We start from the raw sequence: 18,988 nt of genomic DNA, 5'->3' as shown, positions 1-18,988 counted from the left end.
GTTAAAGAAGGCAACGTTCTTGGTCATAAAATTTCAAAGGAAGGAATTGAAGTGGATAGAGCTAAAGTAGATGTAATTGCTAAACTTCCACATCCCATCAATGTTAGAGGAGTTAGGAGTTTTCTAGGGCATGCTGGTTTTTACCGACGTTTCATAAAAGACTTTTCTAAAATTGCCACTCCTATGAATAAACTCATATAAAAGGATGCTCCATTCATCTTTTCAGATGAATGCATCAAATCTTTTAATATTCTTAAAGAAAAACTCACTAATGCGCCGATCATGATAACTTCAAATTGGAATCTACCATTTGAACTCATGTGCGATGCAAGTAATTTTGCAATGAGAGCCGTTTTAGGACAAAGGATTGAAAACGATTTCAACCTATTTATTACGCTAGTAAGACATTACAAGGAGCACAAATGAATTACACAACTACTGAAAAAGAACTCCTTGCTATTGTCTTTGCTTTTGACAAATTTCGTTCATATCTCGTTCTAGCAAAAACGGTGGTCTATACCGACCATTCTGCTCTTAGATATCTATTTTCAAAACAAGATGCTAAACCACGATTAATCTGTTAGATCTTACTCTTACAAGAGTTCGATATTGAAATCCGAGATAAAAAGGGAGCAGAAAATCTCGCCGCTGATCATCTTTCTCGTCTTGAAAATCCCGAATTAGAAATTCTAAATGAATCGGCCATACAAGATAACTTTCCTGATGAATATCTATTGAAGATAGATTATAATGAAATTACATGGTTTGCAGACTATGCAAACTATTTAGTATGTGGATTCCTTGAAAAAGGGTTGTCTTACCAAAAACGAAAGAAATTCTTTAGTGATATAAAATACTATTTTTGGGAAGATCCACATTTGTTTAAAAGTTGTCCCGATGGAATAATACGACGATGTGTATTCGGAGATGAAGCTAGTCAAATCTTAAACCATTGTCACATAGGACCAACAGGAGGACATTATGGGCCTCAACTTACAGCAAGAAAAGTCTATGACGCTGGATTCTATTGGCCTACAATTTTCAAAGACGCACACCTTTTTTGTAAATCCTGTGATGCTTGTCAAAGGGCCGAAAAAATATGTCAACGTGATGAAATGCCACAAAATGTCATTCAAGTATGTGAAGTATTTGACGTTTGGGGTATTGACTTTATGGGTCCATTTCCAAAATCTCATAATAATCTCTACATTCTCGTTGCCATTGACTATGTATCTAAATGGGCGGAAGCACAAGCTCTCCCAACTAACGATGCACGGGTTGTAGTCAATTTCTTAAAATGTCTTTTTGCTAGGTTCGGAACACCGAAAGCTTTAATAAGTGATCGGGGTACTCATTTTTGTAATAATCAACTTGAGAAAGTTCTCAAAAGATATGGAGTAACTCATAAAATCTCAACAGCTTATCATCCACAAACAAGTGGACAAGTTGAAAATACCAACCGAGCATTAAAACGTATTCTAGAGAAAATCGTAGGATCAAATCCGAAGGAATGGTCCATGAAATTGGAGGATGCACTCTAGGCTTTTAGAACAGCTTACAAAACTCCAATTGGTACCACACCTTTTAAACTCGTTTACGGAAAAGCATGTCGCCTTCCAGTAGAAATTGAGCACAAAGAATTTTGGGCTTTGAAGACATGTAATCTTGATTTACATGAAGCCGGACGTCTACGGTTAAGTCAACTAAACGAATTAGAAGAATTAAGACATGATGCATATAGAAATTCGTTAATCTATAAAGAAAGAACGAAGAAATGGCATGATAAAAGAATCAGAAGTTCAAAAGAATTTAAAGAAGGAGACAGAGTTCTTTTTTTCAATTCACGATTCAAGCTATTTTCTGGAAAATTGAAATCAAGATGGTCTGGACCATTCATAGTCAAAAGAGTTTTCCCATATGGAATAGTAAAATTAATAAATTCAAACAGGATTGAATTTAAAGTTAATGGTCACAGAGTTAAACATTACATAGATAATCCAATGGAAGTTGAAGATGAAGTTAATCACAATTTCGACACCACAGCTAACTAAGTGTGGGAAGATTCGAACCTTTTAAGGGTAATAAGTATTTCTGTTAGAGTTAGATATTCTGTTTTCGTGTAGTTCTCGAGAATGGAATCCGAATGGTCTTTCCCTAGCAGACCCTAAAGAACTAGTCTTCTCCTCCATTCTGAATTTTTATTTCTTTTAGGTTTTACGAGATGAAGAATTCCTTTGATCTGAACCATGGTCTACTACTACACACTATGATTACTAAACGTAATAATAACATCTTCCCGAGTGAACTGGTATCCTTCATAAGAGTCAAAATGGACGAAGTGATGAAAGAACTCAGGAAAGATCATCATAAGACACATTTTAGTAAAGGAAAATCAAAATCCGCAATAAAAAGAAGAGCACGACACCTTGAAAGATGTCATAAATGCGGAAAATGGTCACACGAAGGTAAATGTTCGAACAATCAAACATATTCAAATACCGAATTTGTTACTCTATGCAGAGAAGGACCGTTCATATGTTTAGAAGAAAAGTTATTGAAGAATCGAGGTTACGCTTATGTAGCTATGGAAAACCAAATCACACGACTCTCCTATGAGTCGGCTAAAGCAGGTCTCTGAGAATTCTATCTCACATGTAAGTATGTACAGTTTTTATTTGTTTTTATTTTATTGCTTTTAACCTTTTGATAATAAATGCTGAATCGTTCGTTATAAATTATTAAATTGATATTTTATAAAATTAGGTATGCGAAACCGAAATTATTGATATCATACAAAAATTTATTACATCACTGCGAAATTTACCGTTTATTCGTAAGGTATAAATAACTTTAATCAATCAATCCAAAATATTTCAAAAATTCGTCAGGAGTAAAACTAGGTAAAATAGCCGAAATTACTTTACCCAAAAAGAGGGACGTATATTTTTGTTAATATTTGATTGATTAAAGTGGGATAAAAGACCAAAAAGATTTTTAATTTTAATTTTTACCTTGTTTTTATTTAAATATTAAATTATTATTGTAAATTTTTAAAACCAATATATTTAAGTTTTTAAATATTTTAAAAAATTAATATTTTCAATATAAGTTTGTAAAATTAATGTATAAAAATATTAATAATATGAATTTTTAATTTTATGCATTTTAAATTTAAGTTTGGTGTGAATTTAAAAACAAAAATGTACTTTATTTCATTAAGTTAAAAATGTGATTTCTAAAAATTCGTCGTGAGTTGAAGACTAGGTCGTTGAACCGAAATTGCTTTACCCGAGGGCGGGACGAGAAATTTTATTATCATTATTATTAATCTTATTGATTTAAAGTATGCCGAAAACATTAAAAAAAACTAAAAAATCTTTGCTTTTAAAACAATCGCTTTAAAATGATAAATTTTAAAATTTTGTCGAGGGACGGACTAGATCAACGTATCGAAATGCCCTCATTCTAGAAAGAAACAAATTTTTAATTAATTATTTGTTTTATAAGTTAAAGATTTTATATAAAAAAAAAAGAAAAAAAAGAAAAAGAAAATACACCCCTTGCGATCGCATGGGGTTTGGCCTTCAAAACCATGCGGTCGCATGGACCTTAAAAACTGGTCAGGATTAAAAATCCCAGCGAGCAGTTCTGTTAACACAACATACACACACACAAACACGAAAACACTCTCAAAAACACCCCGAAAATTTTCATTTTTTCACCATAATCAACCAAATTTCTTGCAATAATTCGCTATAATCATGCCTATATTCAGATGGGGAGGCAGGAAGATAAAGATTTCACCCCTAAAACTCTTTAAATTCGAATTTTAGTGTTCTTGAACTAATTTTTACCTAATTTGATTTTGTTAATTTCTATTGTAATTAGAGTTAAATTGTTAGTATATTATGCATGTATAACCTAGATTGATGCTATTTAACATGATTTGAAGCCAAAAACTTCAAAATTTTTAGAAATCTAGGGTTTGTGTTCTTGAGCAATTTGGGGCTTTTTGATATAAACAGGTTATGGCCGATTTTTGTCATGAATTATTGCTAAATTAAGTAGTGTAACATGTTTAGGTAGCTAAATGATCCAAACATTGATCCTAAACATGATTTTTGAGAATTAAAGTAGACTTTTTAAGTCTAAAATTCATGAAATTAATTAAATTGATGTAAATGCTATTTGAAACTTTTTTAATTGCTAGTAATGGTTATTTTAACATGTTATTTGAGTTGAATGCTTATAAACTTTGTAAACATTTTCATATATGCTTATTTGAAAAAGTGTAGAATTGATAAAAAATATGAAAATGAGTATAAGTTTAATATGGATTAAACATGTTATTGTGATTGTTTTAATTTGTTATTTTACTAACATTAATGCATATTTGGATGCACAAATTTTGTGTTTAATGTGTCTTGCAGAAAAATACCGATACTGATGGTGCATCATCATCATCTAGGCAACCTACTTCGGAACTACAGCCAGAGATGCAATATCACGAACCGGAACATCAACCTGAACAACAACAACATTATGATCAACACGTACCATACTATGAACCAGACCCACAATTTTTTATTGCCTACGTTGTATTTCCTGTTCACCATATAATAGAACACCCAACAATTCATGAAGAATAGTTGCATCCCAATTTAAGGATTGATAGAAGTTGGAGAGATTACCCGACGTACCAAAGTAACAAATTTAAGCTTTGGACCAAAAATGTAGAAGTTCCAAGGGTAATAGATTGGGAGCCTTTGGAAAGGGTCCACCTAGCTAACCCATTTAGGCAGCATCTAATCCAAAGGTATGGCAGCTCTTCTTTTACTGATTGGGAACGTTTATTTACCACTCGTAGGGTTGTATATAAAGAGTAGTGTGTTGAGCTAATGAGTACTATAGCTTTTAATAAGGATGTAGATAGGCTAGACGATAAGAGTTTTCTTAGATTTTTACTTGGCCATAGAATGTACAGGATGTCCATGCTGGACATGGCCAGGGCTTTACAGATTTACACTCCCGCTGAATTACTATCACCTGATTGTACAAATTTGATTTATCATGGTGAGCGGGTAGATAGAAATTTTGACGCAAACGCCATCTGGAGGCGTATGTCAAATTTTAATGTGTTTACGCGGGGAGGAAGACACTCCTATTTAGATATTAATAAAGCCGAGCTTCGTATAATACATAGATTCTTAGCAAATTCGATTACACAAAGAGGTAACAACAAGGAAAAAATGACCTTACACGATTTATTTTACCTTAAGTGTATTCGAAACATTAGAAGCTTTGTTAATATCCCCTACTGTGTTGGTTTTTATCTGTCCAAAATGGTGGAAGGAATACAGGAAGGGGGAATAATAGGAGGAGGTATTTTTGTTACTCTCATTGGAGAGTATTTGGGTGTAGATAGGGATCAAGGGGGTCCGATGATGGTATGTAGGGAACATGACGAGACTTTAAGTTTATAAGTCTATCAAGGGGCAAAGGTATTGACTAGGAGACGCAATCAGGCAGTACAATATCAGGGCCACCATCCACAGGTAGAGAGGGGTTCGGATGATGAGATGGAGGAGGTGGATGACATTAGGGATGTCATTAGGGATAGTGCTACTGACGTTTTCCAGCGTATAGATGAGGTAGAAATGACTAATGAGGATAGGCATCGTCGGTATGAGCAGTGGCAAGCTGCGAATGAGTATGAGACTTCTAGGCGACGCCAACACGATAGCTAGGAAGTTCATCAGCACCAAATCATGAGCCAGCTATCATATCTGGTACCAAATAACTACATCCCGACACGGCCTGCTTTTTATCCTCCACATCAGCCCGATATGCGACCACCCTATGACTTGTACGACCCCAATCAAGCATACCAGAACACCTATCACCAACCATGGAACCCGAACGACGATATGAACTGGAACCCCTATCCAAATCAATAGTGTTCCATTGGTGATGTCTTCTCTTTTATTATTTTTATTTATGTTAAACATTTAACATTTTGATACTTTAATGTAATGTTTAATATTTTTATTATTTTGTACTAATATTTTATTTTTGTAATTTGAAAGTGGGATATTAAGTTCCATTTCAAATTACCATGCATGTTTATATATGTATTGTATGTATTTTATCTCATGTACACAACTGGCATTAAGTTCAGCAAAAGCTATTAATTTTGACGACAAAACGAAAAAACAAGTGTGATGTAACAACAGACGGAATGAACAAATGATGTGCACCATTTATCATTCAACATAAACAACAATATGTTTGGAAACTTTGGTAAAATTTAATCATTTTTCTATGCTAACCACCCTCAATAATTTAAATCGTTACTGATTTCTTGCAAATGAGGGCATTGCAAGATCTTAAGTGTGGGAAGGGGTTAAATTCTTTCGGGTTTTAAAATTTTAATTTAAACACTTGGTTACCATTAAAAATACTAGTAACACAGTAGTTGTATTAGAATCTAGTGCTCTCTGATAATAAAGAACAACCCTAGTCTTATATACTGACTACCCAATTCTAGTAAAAAAAATTTAAAAATTTTCAAATAAATGAATTCAAAATCATGTTTATACATATTTATGAACGATAAAACTAGGTGTTAACACCCAAACGGAAGTGGTTAATTTATAGCGAAATATCAGACATAGCAATCGAGGCAGATTACGCATTTAATCAAAGGAAATCCTAATTTTCGCAATTACTGAAGAATCAAATCTTATTTAGATTATGAAGATTTTCTATTCTTTAAATTCCGAAAATCAATCGTTACTACGTCAAGAGATAAGACGCATCTCTATTCTACATTTCACTATTTTACGATAACTTCCCTCATACGCTTCGAGTAATTGGATTGTTTTATCCATATTATTCAACGGTGATAGAAATTCTATTTATCAACTCATATTAGTCATAAAAACATTTTTATTGTTAACCATGACGACCTCACTCAAATTTCGGGACGAAATTTCTTTAACGGGGAGGTACTGTGATGACCCGGAAAATTTTGACTTATTTAAACCAATTCTCTATATGATTTAATATTTTCGACATGATAAGCAATGAATTTTGACAAGTTTTAAAACTTTTAAAAATGATTTTTTTATATATAACGGTTGACCACCCTGTTTGTCCAACGATTCACGAATGTCATAACATGTATTATATACATATTTTAATAAATATAAGAGTTTTCGATATATACGGAATCATGCGAAAAATATTTATATACGAAATGATTAAAAATTTACTATTAAACGATGCTATTTCAAATTAAATTTTTTACGTATTAAGTCATTTTATTTTTATGATATAATTTTTGTAATTTTTTTTAAGAAACGAAGTTAAATTAATAATGTACAATTTGTAAAGCACAACGTACAACGTGTAGCTTAAATAGTTGAATTTAAATTAATTCATTTACTATTCACATTAAAACGACATGATAGAAATTATTAATTATAAGTTACATAGAATACCCCTGAAGTATTTAATAAATACGACTTTTTAAAATTTTAATATTCGATTTACGTAATATTTAATATGTCGACGAGGTAACAAAAAAATGCATGTGGGCTGAAAAAAGGAGCCATGCGATCGCATGGCCTCCCCTCACAATAACCATGCGATCGCATGGGATAAAAATCTTGGCCACATCTATATATTTCGACAGTCTTGGCTCGAGGGAAACACACACATAAAATTTATATTACTCCCTCTGTTATTTATTTTATTATCATATATTATTATTATTATTATTATTATTATTATTATTATTATTATTATTATTATTATTATTATTATTATTAGTATTAAAGATTAATATTATTGTTAATCTTATTATCATTATTAGTATTATTACCATTTATACATAAATACTACGACGAGGTTATGAGCATGTCACTTTCAAAATGGTTTTCAAGCGGGATAGAGCTAAGGAAATTATGGGTTATTGCCAAGGAGGTTATGGGTAATGTTCGAGGGTATATTTGTGAATCAAACCTAGTGTTTATCATCTCCGTTACATCTACGTACTTTCCTACAATATTGAATCTCAATACTGATACGTTGAGATCTACGATTATTTGGTAATCCGAGTTTCGGTCACATTTTGGTGAACAACTTTATATGCTGCTAAGGTGAGTTTCATTGATCCCTTTTTAATTGCTTTTGCAATATATATTTTTGGGTTGAGAATACATGCACTTTATTTTAAACGCAATGGATACAAGTACATACTAAATTCTACACTGAGTTTGAACCGAAAATCCCTTAGCTTTGGTAACTGTTAACTGCCAGTTATAAGAACTGGTGGGCGCGAGTAGTAGTATATGGATCCATAGGGCTTGATATCCCCGTCCGAGCTAGAGCACTAGCCTTTTAATGGACGTATGCTATTTGAGAAGCGTACACGTTGGTTTGCGTGTATTATTAAGATGATTATACAAAGGGTACAAATTATATATACGTTAAGTTTAGTTACCAGGGTGCTCAATTTCGTAGAATATTTTGATAAACGTTTCTGGATTGAACAACTGAAATCTTGTGATCCACCTTTATTATGCGCAACATTAAAACTATGAACTCACCAACCTTTGTGTTGACACTTTTAAGCATGTTTATTCTCAGGTTTCTAGAAGTCTTCTGCTGTTTGCTTATATGTGATACAAGCTATGTGCATGGAGTCATACATGCTTTATTCAAGAAAACTTTGCATTCACAAAATCGTCACCGTGTATCTTATTTTGACTGCATTGTCAACGGATGTATTATGGTAAACTATTATTTATGGTGATTGTCTATATGTAGAAATCATCAAACATTGAAAACCTTAGAAATTGATATTCATTTATTGTGTACCTTTTAAAAAGAATGCAATGTTTACAAAACGTATCATATAGAGGTCAAAACCTCACTATGAAATCAATGAATGATGTATTCGTCCAAGTGGATTTGGACGGGTCGTCACAGTTGGTATCAGAGCGTTGGTCCTAGTGAACCAGGTCTTGCATGAGTGTGTCTAACTGATAGTTGTTAGGATGCATCAGTAAGTCTGGACTTCGATCGTGTCTGCATGTTAAAAGTTTTGCTTATCATTTCTTGTCGGAAATTACATGCTTATCATTCTTAAGTCTAGACAAGTTTTACTGCATTGATTGCATGAATAGTGTATAGACAAAATTCATATCTTAGCGTATCTGTTACTATAAACTTTGACTGCCATCTTCCGAAAATTTCTCCGTAATTTACGGAATTTTGGTATTATATATACATATGTAAATTATGTATTGAAGAGTACCAAACTAAATTCTATAATCTAATTCATATCAAAAATTATCTCCCTAATTATACAAGATGGATCCCGTATCTAGTTTAAATTCCTTAAACTCTGACAGCTATTCCGATATGGATATTCACCTGAATTCCGAAGACAGTGTAAACGGAATGGATCAACCAATTAGCCATCATCTATTCTGGATGAATTGGGGATGGGTTCGTAGTCTACTTAATTATTGGAGACAAGAAGAAGGCGATCCCTTCCATCCACCACATTGCCCTCTTGGCGAAGAACCTGAAGCACTTACCGGCGAACCTGTTCGTAATACCATTTTCTCTCTCATCTCCAGAATATCTCGTCATGATCATATAGTCTCTCAAATTCTGGATCTTATTCATCCGCTCGTCCGAACCGCCAATCATCCCGGTGTAGTAGAAGAAGTCAACGAGCTTCGCACTCGGGTAGTGGCTTTGGAGAATACGGTGCAAATGTTACAAGCACCAGCATCATCACCGGCATCAACAGTACCATCGACAACAACACCAACAGTACCATTACCACCACCAACAACATCCGCATCACAAACCTCAACTTCACAATCTGTTCCATGAGCATCAACGTCATACGCACAGTAGTTACCAAGAAATACCAGCAACAATAACCGATGAAGTATTAACTCATTTTCCCTGAAGAAATTTTATGTATATTTAGTATATATGAATTTTGAAATCAAAATAAATCTTTTCGTACTAAGCTATTACGTGTGAAACTTAACTGGTAGGTACTACTCGGTTAGTTCATATTACTAATATGCAATGATGTACATCATTCCTTAACAACTTAACCATTATTAACTACAATCTCCGTTTTAACCCAATGAATTCCATTTCATAATAAACCAGGTGTATTATTCAATTACATAATTAATTTTACATTTTCATTTTCGATATACTCGAAACTTTCCAGAAAATATCATTTGTACCTTGCGAAGTTAGCAAGAGTTCCATAAGCACCAACATGATTCACTGAGGAAATATCAATAAAACTGAATAACGAAGTATTGATTACATTAGTAAAATACTCCACGAAGATTATGAAATCTTTAATGTTTCAGAGATTATTCATTTCTAATCCAGCCAAAAATTAAATGAGCTTAATATGATATTAACTCATTAAATCTGTGTTACATCTGAAGAAAATATACATACATATATTTTCATAAAGACGGTAATAAAAATTCTTTTGTACAAAATATTACTTGTGAAATCTTTAACGGGTAGGTAATACTCGGAAAATATATAAGTTCACAATTAATATGTTACACTGTACATTCTTCAACTTTGATTCAAAAATTATTAACAATGCTCACAACGATATACAATCGTTTTCATACAAACTCAATTACATATTCTGATATTGACAGATCAGAATCCAAGTCATAACTCTGAACCGGTGAAATCATTCTCAGATCTCTACATCTTTCAAAGCTATACTTTGACTTCAAAAATGTGAAAGATCCTTTAGCATTGTTATTACTGAAAATAATATTGCAATCCATTTTCAAAGTATCCAGTTTTACCACACTTTCAACCAGTCAACTTCGACTTTTTAGATTAACCTTATTATAACCTTGACATATACGTTCTTGTTACTGGGGAACCTTTCATGTCCCACCACATTAGCAGTAAATTTACCAACAACTTCATTGATCTGTGACCTTCCGAAAAATCATTATTCTCATTGAAACCCCATCATGTACTCACCTACATCTTGTAACAATAATTGCTATACCAACTACCGGGAATTAGCAATCAGTATTTCGAATTTTGCAGCAATTCTACGCCAACAGTTATATATATACATATAATGTATATCTTATAGACTTACATACTTCGAATGTGAAGTTTCTGAAAAATACTCCAAACTACGAAACTAGTTCTCCGAATTTTGGAAAAATGCTGATGAAATAGCAAAAACTGTAAACGATCTTAACAGTCAAAAGTTTGATGATAAAGAATAGTATGGTGGTAAAGCTGAGAAAAAGAGAAGGTTTGGAACTGGAAAACGGATTGAGCAGACCATGAAGGAGGCTGTGGACAAATCACATAAACGAAATCTACCTTCAAAGAATACAAATGATTCAGTGTCTGCTGAAATCCTTAGCAAATACCTTGCTCCTTACTCTAAAACCTTTGCGGACAATATTCTTCATCATCATCTTATCTTGAATATTCTATGATATTATCGTATCTTCCATTATAAATATCCTCCATATTTCTGAAGATATTTTTTATAACCATTCTTATCTAAAATCATTCATCTCTTCGCGCTATCAGTGTTACATCATAAAAGAAACTATTTTAGTTTCTAAAATCTGAAAAATTCGAAAAATAGATGTTTTGAAGTAATGTTGGGAATTGAAGCATGAGTTAGTATAATATAATGACACTTGATTAACGTGATTATATTACAGTAAGTCATGCTGAGTTTCTAATGGAACGTGATAAAGGTTCACAGATCCCACCCTCATCATGAACCATGTTACATAACTCTTTTATTCTATATAATCTCTAAATATATCAAGAAAATATATTTCTTGATGATTCGGTCTTTTTCGTATATTCTGGTAATTTGACAAATCAAGATCGTGCCATTACGATTACCTTCTCAGAACATTAACTATGTTCATCCAAAACTCCATACCTACGAATTCTGAACCATTATTCGCTTGACTTAAGGTCGGGAAGAGAAAACGAAAGCATGAAGGTCCGAAATATAATGGAGAATATAAAGCCCGATAACAACCCCGAAATTACAAACCATATATATCAATGCGTATAGCAATATAAAGACACGGGAGAATGAAAAACACTATAACCCCAAGGTAATGGTAGAAGAAAATAACTTCCTCTGGTGCTAGATGAAAAAGAAGAATGACAGATATAAAAGTTAGGAGTATATCAAGAATCAGAACAGGATTAAGCATTTCACAATCTTTTGGAAGTATGAAATAAGGAAGAAGATGGAGGAGTGGTGAAAATAATGAAACGGAAGTGGTTAATTTATAGCGAAATATCAGACATAGCAATCGAGGCAGATTACGCATTTAATCAAAGGAAATCCTAATTTCCGCAATTACTGAAGAATCAAATCTTATTTAGATTATGAAGATTTTCTATTCTTTAAATTTCGAAAATCAATCGTTACTACGTCAAGAGATAAGACGCATCTCTATTCTACATTTCACTATTTTACGATAACTTCCCTCATACGCTTCGAGTAATTGGATTGTTTTATTCATATTATTCAACGGTGATAGAAATTCTATTTATCAACTCATATTAGTCATAAAAACATTTTTATTGTTAACCATGACGACCTCACTCAAATTTCGGGACGAAATTTCTTTAACGGGGAGGTACTGTGATGACCCGGAAAATTTTGACTTATTTAAACCAATTCTCTATATGATTTAATATTTTCGACATGATAAGCAATGAATTTTGACAAGTTTTAAAACTTTTAAAAATGATTTTTTTATATATAACGGTTGACCACCCTGTTTGTCCAACGATTCACGAATGTCATAACATGTATTATATACATATTTTAATAAATATAAGAGTTTTCGATATATACGGAATCATGCGAAAAATATTTATATACGAAATGATTAAAAATTTACTATTAAACGATGCTATTTCAAATTAAATTTTTTACGTATTAAGTCATTTTATTTTTATGATATAATTTTTGTAATTTTTTTTAAGAAACGAAGTTAAATTAATAATGTACAATTTGTAAAGCACAACGTACAACGTGTAGCTTAAATAGTTGAATTTAAATTAATTCATTTACTATTCACATGAAAACGACATGATAGAAATTATTAATTATAAGTTACATAGAATACCCCTGAAGTATTTAATAAATACGACTTTTTAAAATTTTAATATTCGATTTACGTAATATTTATTATGTCGACGAGGTAACAAACAAATGCATGTGGGCTGAAAAAAGGAGCCATGCGATCGCATGGCCTCCCCTCACAATAACCATGCGATCGCATGGGATAAAAATCCTGGCCACATCTATATATTTCGACAGTCTTGGCTCGAGGGAAACACACACATAAAATTTATATTACTCCCTCTGTTATTTATTTTATTATCATATATTATTATTATTATTATTATTATTATTATTATTATTATTATTATTATTATTATTATTATTAGTATTAAAGATTAATATTATTGTTAATCTTATTATCATTATTAGTATTATTACCATTTATACATAAATACTACGACGAGGTTATGAGCATGTCACTTTCAAAATGGTTTTCAAGCGGGATAGAGCTAAGGAAATTATGGGTTATTGCCAAGGAGGTTATGGGTAATGTTCGGGGGTATATTTGTGAATCAAACCTAGTGTTTATCATCTCCGTTACATCTACGTACTTTCCTACAATATTGAATCTCAATACTGATACGTTGAGATCTACGATTATTTGGTAATCCGAGTTTCGGTCACATTTTGGTGAACAACTTTATATGCTGCTAAGGTGAGTTTCATTGATCCCTTTTTAATTGCTTTTGCAATATATATTTTTGGGTTGAGAATACATGCACTTTATTTTAAACGCAATGGATACAAGTACATACTAAATTCTACACTGAGTTTGAACCGAAAATCCCTTAGCTTTGGTAACTGTTAACTGCCAGTTATAAGAACTGGTGGGCGCGAGTAGTAGTATATGGATCCATAGGGCTTGATATCCCCGTCCGAGCTAGAGCACTAGCCTTTTAATGGACGTATGCTATTTGAGAAGCGTATACGTTGGTTTGCGTGTATTATTAAGATGATTATACAAAGGGTACAAATTATATATACGTTAAGTTTAGTTACCAGGGTGCTCAATTTCGTAGAATATTTTGATAAACGTTTCTGGATTGAACAACTGAAATCTTGTGATCCACCTTTATTATGCGCAACATTAAAACTATGAACTCACCAACCTTTGTGTTGACACTTTTAAGCATGTTTATTCTCAGGTTTCTAGAAGTCTTCTGCTGTTTGCTTATATGTGATACAAGCTATGTGCATGGAGTCATACATGCTTTATTCAAGAAAACTTTGCATTCACAAAATCGTCACCGTGTATCTTATTTTGACTGCATTGTCAACGGATGTATTATGGTAAACTATTATTTATGGTGATTGTCTATATGTAGAAATCATCAAACATTGAAAACCTTAGAAATTGATATTCATTTATTGTGTACCTTTTAAAAAGAATGCAATGTTTACAAAACGTATCATATAGAGGTCAAAACCTCACTATGAAATCAATGAATGATGTATTCGTCCAAGTGGATTTGGACGGGTCGTCACATACTAAGACGACTTCCCATCCTTGGTCTTGTGGAAAATAACCGTTATGACCATTGGCTAGGCAGCATGTTGTAATGTCGTCAAAAGGACGAGGGTTTCGTAATGTCCAACAGCCCCGTAATAATCTAAAAACCTTGTTTCTCACCCCAACTACTGAATCCGTCACTTGTGGGAAGGTTTTATTTAAAAGCTGCAATCCGATGTTCTTTTTATCACTTTGGTAAGAAGCGAACATCACTAACCCGTAAGCATAACATGCTTCTTTATGTTGCATGTTAGAAGCTCTTTCTAATTCACGAAATCCTATGTTGGGATATGTTGAGTCAAAATAGGTTCTTAACCCGTAGCGTAAAATTGCATTTGAGTTCCCCGCATTTAATGCTTTAAAGAAAACACGTCGTAACTTACGGTCTCCCCAATGTGATATACCCCACCTATCAAAGGAAAGCCTTTTATAAACTAAGGCATTTCTGGAAAGTCTTTCAAATGTTTGACAAGTTAATTTTGCCATAATTAATTGTGCTGATGAATTCTGACCGACTCTAGACAAGATTTTCTCAATCATATCCTCTGGTAGATCTTCTAAAATATTTGGTTGTCTACCCTTAACGTCCATTTTGTTTTTATACTGTAAAATAGACAAGGATTAGATTCGTAAAAGATAATTAACAAACAATACACGCAATTTTTACATAGAACATAAAAGTACAAGCACACTACAATACATATAATACACAACATGATTACAACCCTCTAATCTGAATCACTGGTTTCTTCTTCTTCTTCGGACTTGGTTCGTTTTCCTAATTTTCTAGGAATATATGGTGTTCCTCTAATAAGAGCCGTCATTTTCCACAATGATTTAGAAAAACTTGGTGGTTTAGAGGTTCCCGGGTCATTGTTACATTTTAGGAAATACGAATGTTGCCGATACATATAAAGTTCATCGGGGTTGGAATTGGGTTTCACTATTTTTATACCTTTTCCCTTATTATTTTCTTTTGCTTTATTAAATTTGGTCGAGGTAATTTCTATAACATCATCGGAATCCTCATCGGGATCCGATTCATCGGAAAATTGATAATCTTCCCAATATTTTGCTTCATCGGCGGAAACACCATTGACCATTATTAACTTTGGTCTGTTGGTTGAGGATTTTCTTTTATTTAATCGATTTACTATAGGTATCAATATTTCTTCCTCCGAAACCTCTTCTTCTTCCAGTTCCTCCTCTTCCGGTTCCTCCTCTTCCGGTTCCTCCTCTTTCGGTTCCTCCTCTTCCGGTTCCTCTTCTTCCGGTTCCTCTTCGGGAATTTGTGAATCTTCCCAAAATATAATCGACTCTTCATTATTATTAGGTGAATCGATTGGATTTGTACTAGTGGTAGACATCTATCATACAATATCAAATACATTAAGAGGTTAATATATCACATAATATTTACATGTTAATAATATATAGTTTCCAGCAAAAGTGTTAAGCAATCGTTTTTAAAGAAAATACGGTCGAAGTCCAGACTCACTAATGTATTCTAACAAACTCGATAAGACACACTAATGCAAATTTCTGGTTCTCTAAGACCAACGCTCGGATACCAACTGAAATGTCCCGTTCATATTGATTATAAACGTTCCATATTAATTGATTTCGTCACGAGGTTTTGACCTCAATATATGAGACGTTTTTCAAAGACTGCATTCATTTTTAAAACAACCATAACCTTTATTTTATCGATAAAGGTTTAAAAAGCATTACGTAGATTATCAAATAATGATAATCTAAAATATACCGTTTACACACGACCATTATATAATGGTTTACAATAAGAATATATTACATCAAAAATAAGTTTCTTGAATGCAGTTTTTACATAATATCATACAAGCATGGACTCCAAATCTTGTCCTTATTTTAGTATGCAACAGCGAAAGCTCTTAATAATCACCTGAGAATAAACATGCATTAAACGTCAACAAAAATGTTGGTGAGTTATAGGTTTAACCTATATATTTATCAATCGAAATAATAGACCACAAGATTTCATATTTCAATATACATCCCATACATAGAGATAAAAAATCATTCATATGGTGAACATCTGGTAACCGACATTAACAAGATGCATATAAAAATATCCCCGATCATTCCGGGAAATCCTTCAGACATGATAAAAACGAATTCGAAGTACTAAAGCATCCGGTACTTTGGATGGGGTTCGTTAGACCCAATAGATCTATCTTTAGGATTCGCGTCAATTAGTAGATCGGTTTACTAATTCTTAGGTTACCAAGCAAAAGGGGCATATTCGGCTTCGATCATTCACCCATATAATGTAGTTTCAATTACTTGTGTCTATTTCGTAAAACATTTATAAAACTGCATGTACTCTCATCCCAAAATATTAGATTTTTAAAAGTGGGACTATAACTCACTTTCACGGATTTTTACTTCGTCAGGAGTAAGACTTGACCACTGGTCGATTCACAAACCTATAACAAATATATACATATATATATCAAAGTATGTTCAAAATATATTTACAACATTTTTAATACATTTTGATGTTTTAAGTTTATTAAGTCAGTTGTCCTCGTTAGTAACTTACAACTAGTTGTCCATAGTTAGATGTACTGAAATAAATTGATATATATTATCTTGAATCAATCCACGACCCAGCGTATACACGTCTCAGGCTAGATCATAACTCAAAGTATATATATTTTTGGAATCAACCTCAACCCTATATAGCTAACTCAAACATTACTGCATATAGAGTGTCTATGGTTGTTCCAAATAATATATATACATGGGTCGATATGATATGTCAAAATATTTGCATATGTGTCTATGGTATCCCAAGATTACATAATATATTAGAATACATGTATAATACAATATAAGTTAGCTAGGATATGATTTGTATAGAATTGTTACAATATTTCCCGTAGCTACAACAATCAAAAAATATCCAATCTTGTTTTACCCATAACTTCTTCGTTTTAAATCCGTTTTGAGTGAATCAAATTGCTATAGTTTCATATTGAACTCTATTTTATGAATCTAAACAGAAAAAGTATAGGTTTATAGTCTGAAATATAAGTTACAAGTCATTTTTGTAAGAGGTAGTCATTTCAGTCGAAAGAACGACGTCTTGATGACCATTTTGAAAAACATTTTTGGATATAGTTTCATGTTCATAAGAAAAATCATTTTCTCAGAAGAACAACTTTTAAATCAAAGTTTATCATAGTTTTTAATTATCAAACCCAAAACAGCCCGCGGTGTTACTACGACGGCGTATGTCCGGTTTTACGGTGTTTTTCGTGTTTTCAGGTTTTAAATCATTAAGTTAGCATATCATATAGATATAGAAAATGTGTTTAGTTGATTTTAAAAGTCAAGTTAGAAGGATTAACTTTTGTTTGCGAACAAGTTTAGAATTAACTAAACTATGTTCTAGTGATTTCAAGTTTAAACCTTCGAATAAAGTAGTTTTATATATATGAATCGAATGATGTTATGAACATCATTACTACCTAATGTTTTGTGGATAAACCTACTAGAAATGAGAAAAATAGATCTAGCTTCAAAGGATCCTTGGATGGCTTGAAAGTTCTTGAAGCAGAATCATGACACGAAAACAAGTTCAAGTAAGATTTCCACTCGAAATAAGATTGTTATAGTTATAGAAATTGAATCAAAGTTTGAATATGAGTATTACTTTGTATTAGAAATATATCTTACTGTAAATAAGAAAGATTTCTTGAGGTTGGATGATCACTTTACAAGATTGGAAGTAAGCTAGCAAACTTGGAAATATTCTTGATTTTATGAAACTATAACTTATAGAATTTATGAAGAAAACTTAGAACTTGAAGATAGAACTTGAGAGAGATCAATTAGATGAAGAAAATTAAAAAATGAAAGTGTTTGTAGGTGTTTTTGGTTTTTGGTATATGGATTAGATATAAAGGATGTGTAATTTTGTTTACATGTAAATAAGTCATGAATGATTACTAATATTTTTGTAATTTTATGAGATATTTCATGCTAGTTGCTAAATGATGGTTCCCACATGTGTTAGGTTACTCACATGAGCTGCTAAGATCTGATCATTGGAGTGTATATACCAATAGTACATACATCTAAAAGCTGTGTATTGTACGAATACGGGTGCATACGAGTAGAATTGTTGATGAAACTGAACGAGGATGTAATTGTAAGCATTTTTGTTAAGTAGAAGTATTTTGATAAGTGTCTTGAAGTCTTTCAAAAGTGTATGAATACAT

Source organism: Rutidosis leptorrhynchoides, chromosome 6, assembly GCF_046630445.1.
Source record: "Rutidosis leptorrhynchoides isolate AG116_Rl617_1_P2 chromosome 6, CSIRO_AGI_Rlap_v1, whole genome shotgun sequence".
NCBI lineage: Eukaryota > Viridiplantae > Streptophyta > Magnoliopsida > Asterales > Asteraceae > Rutidosis > Rutidosis leptorrhynchoides.
This window is presented reverse-complemented; position numbering follows the sequence as displayed.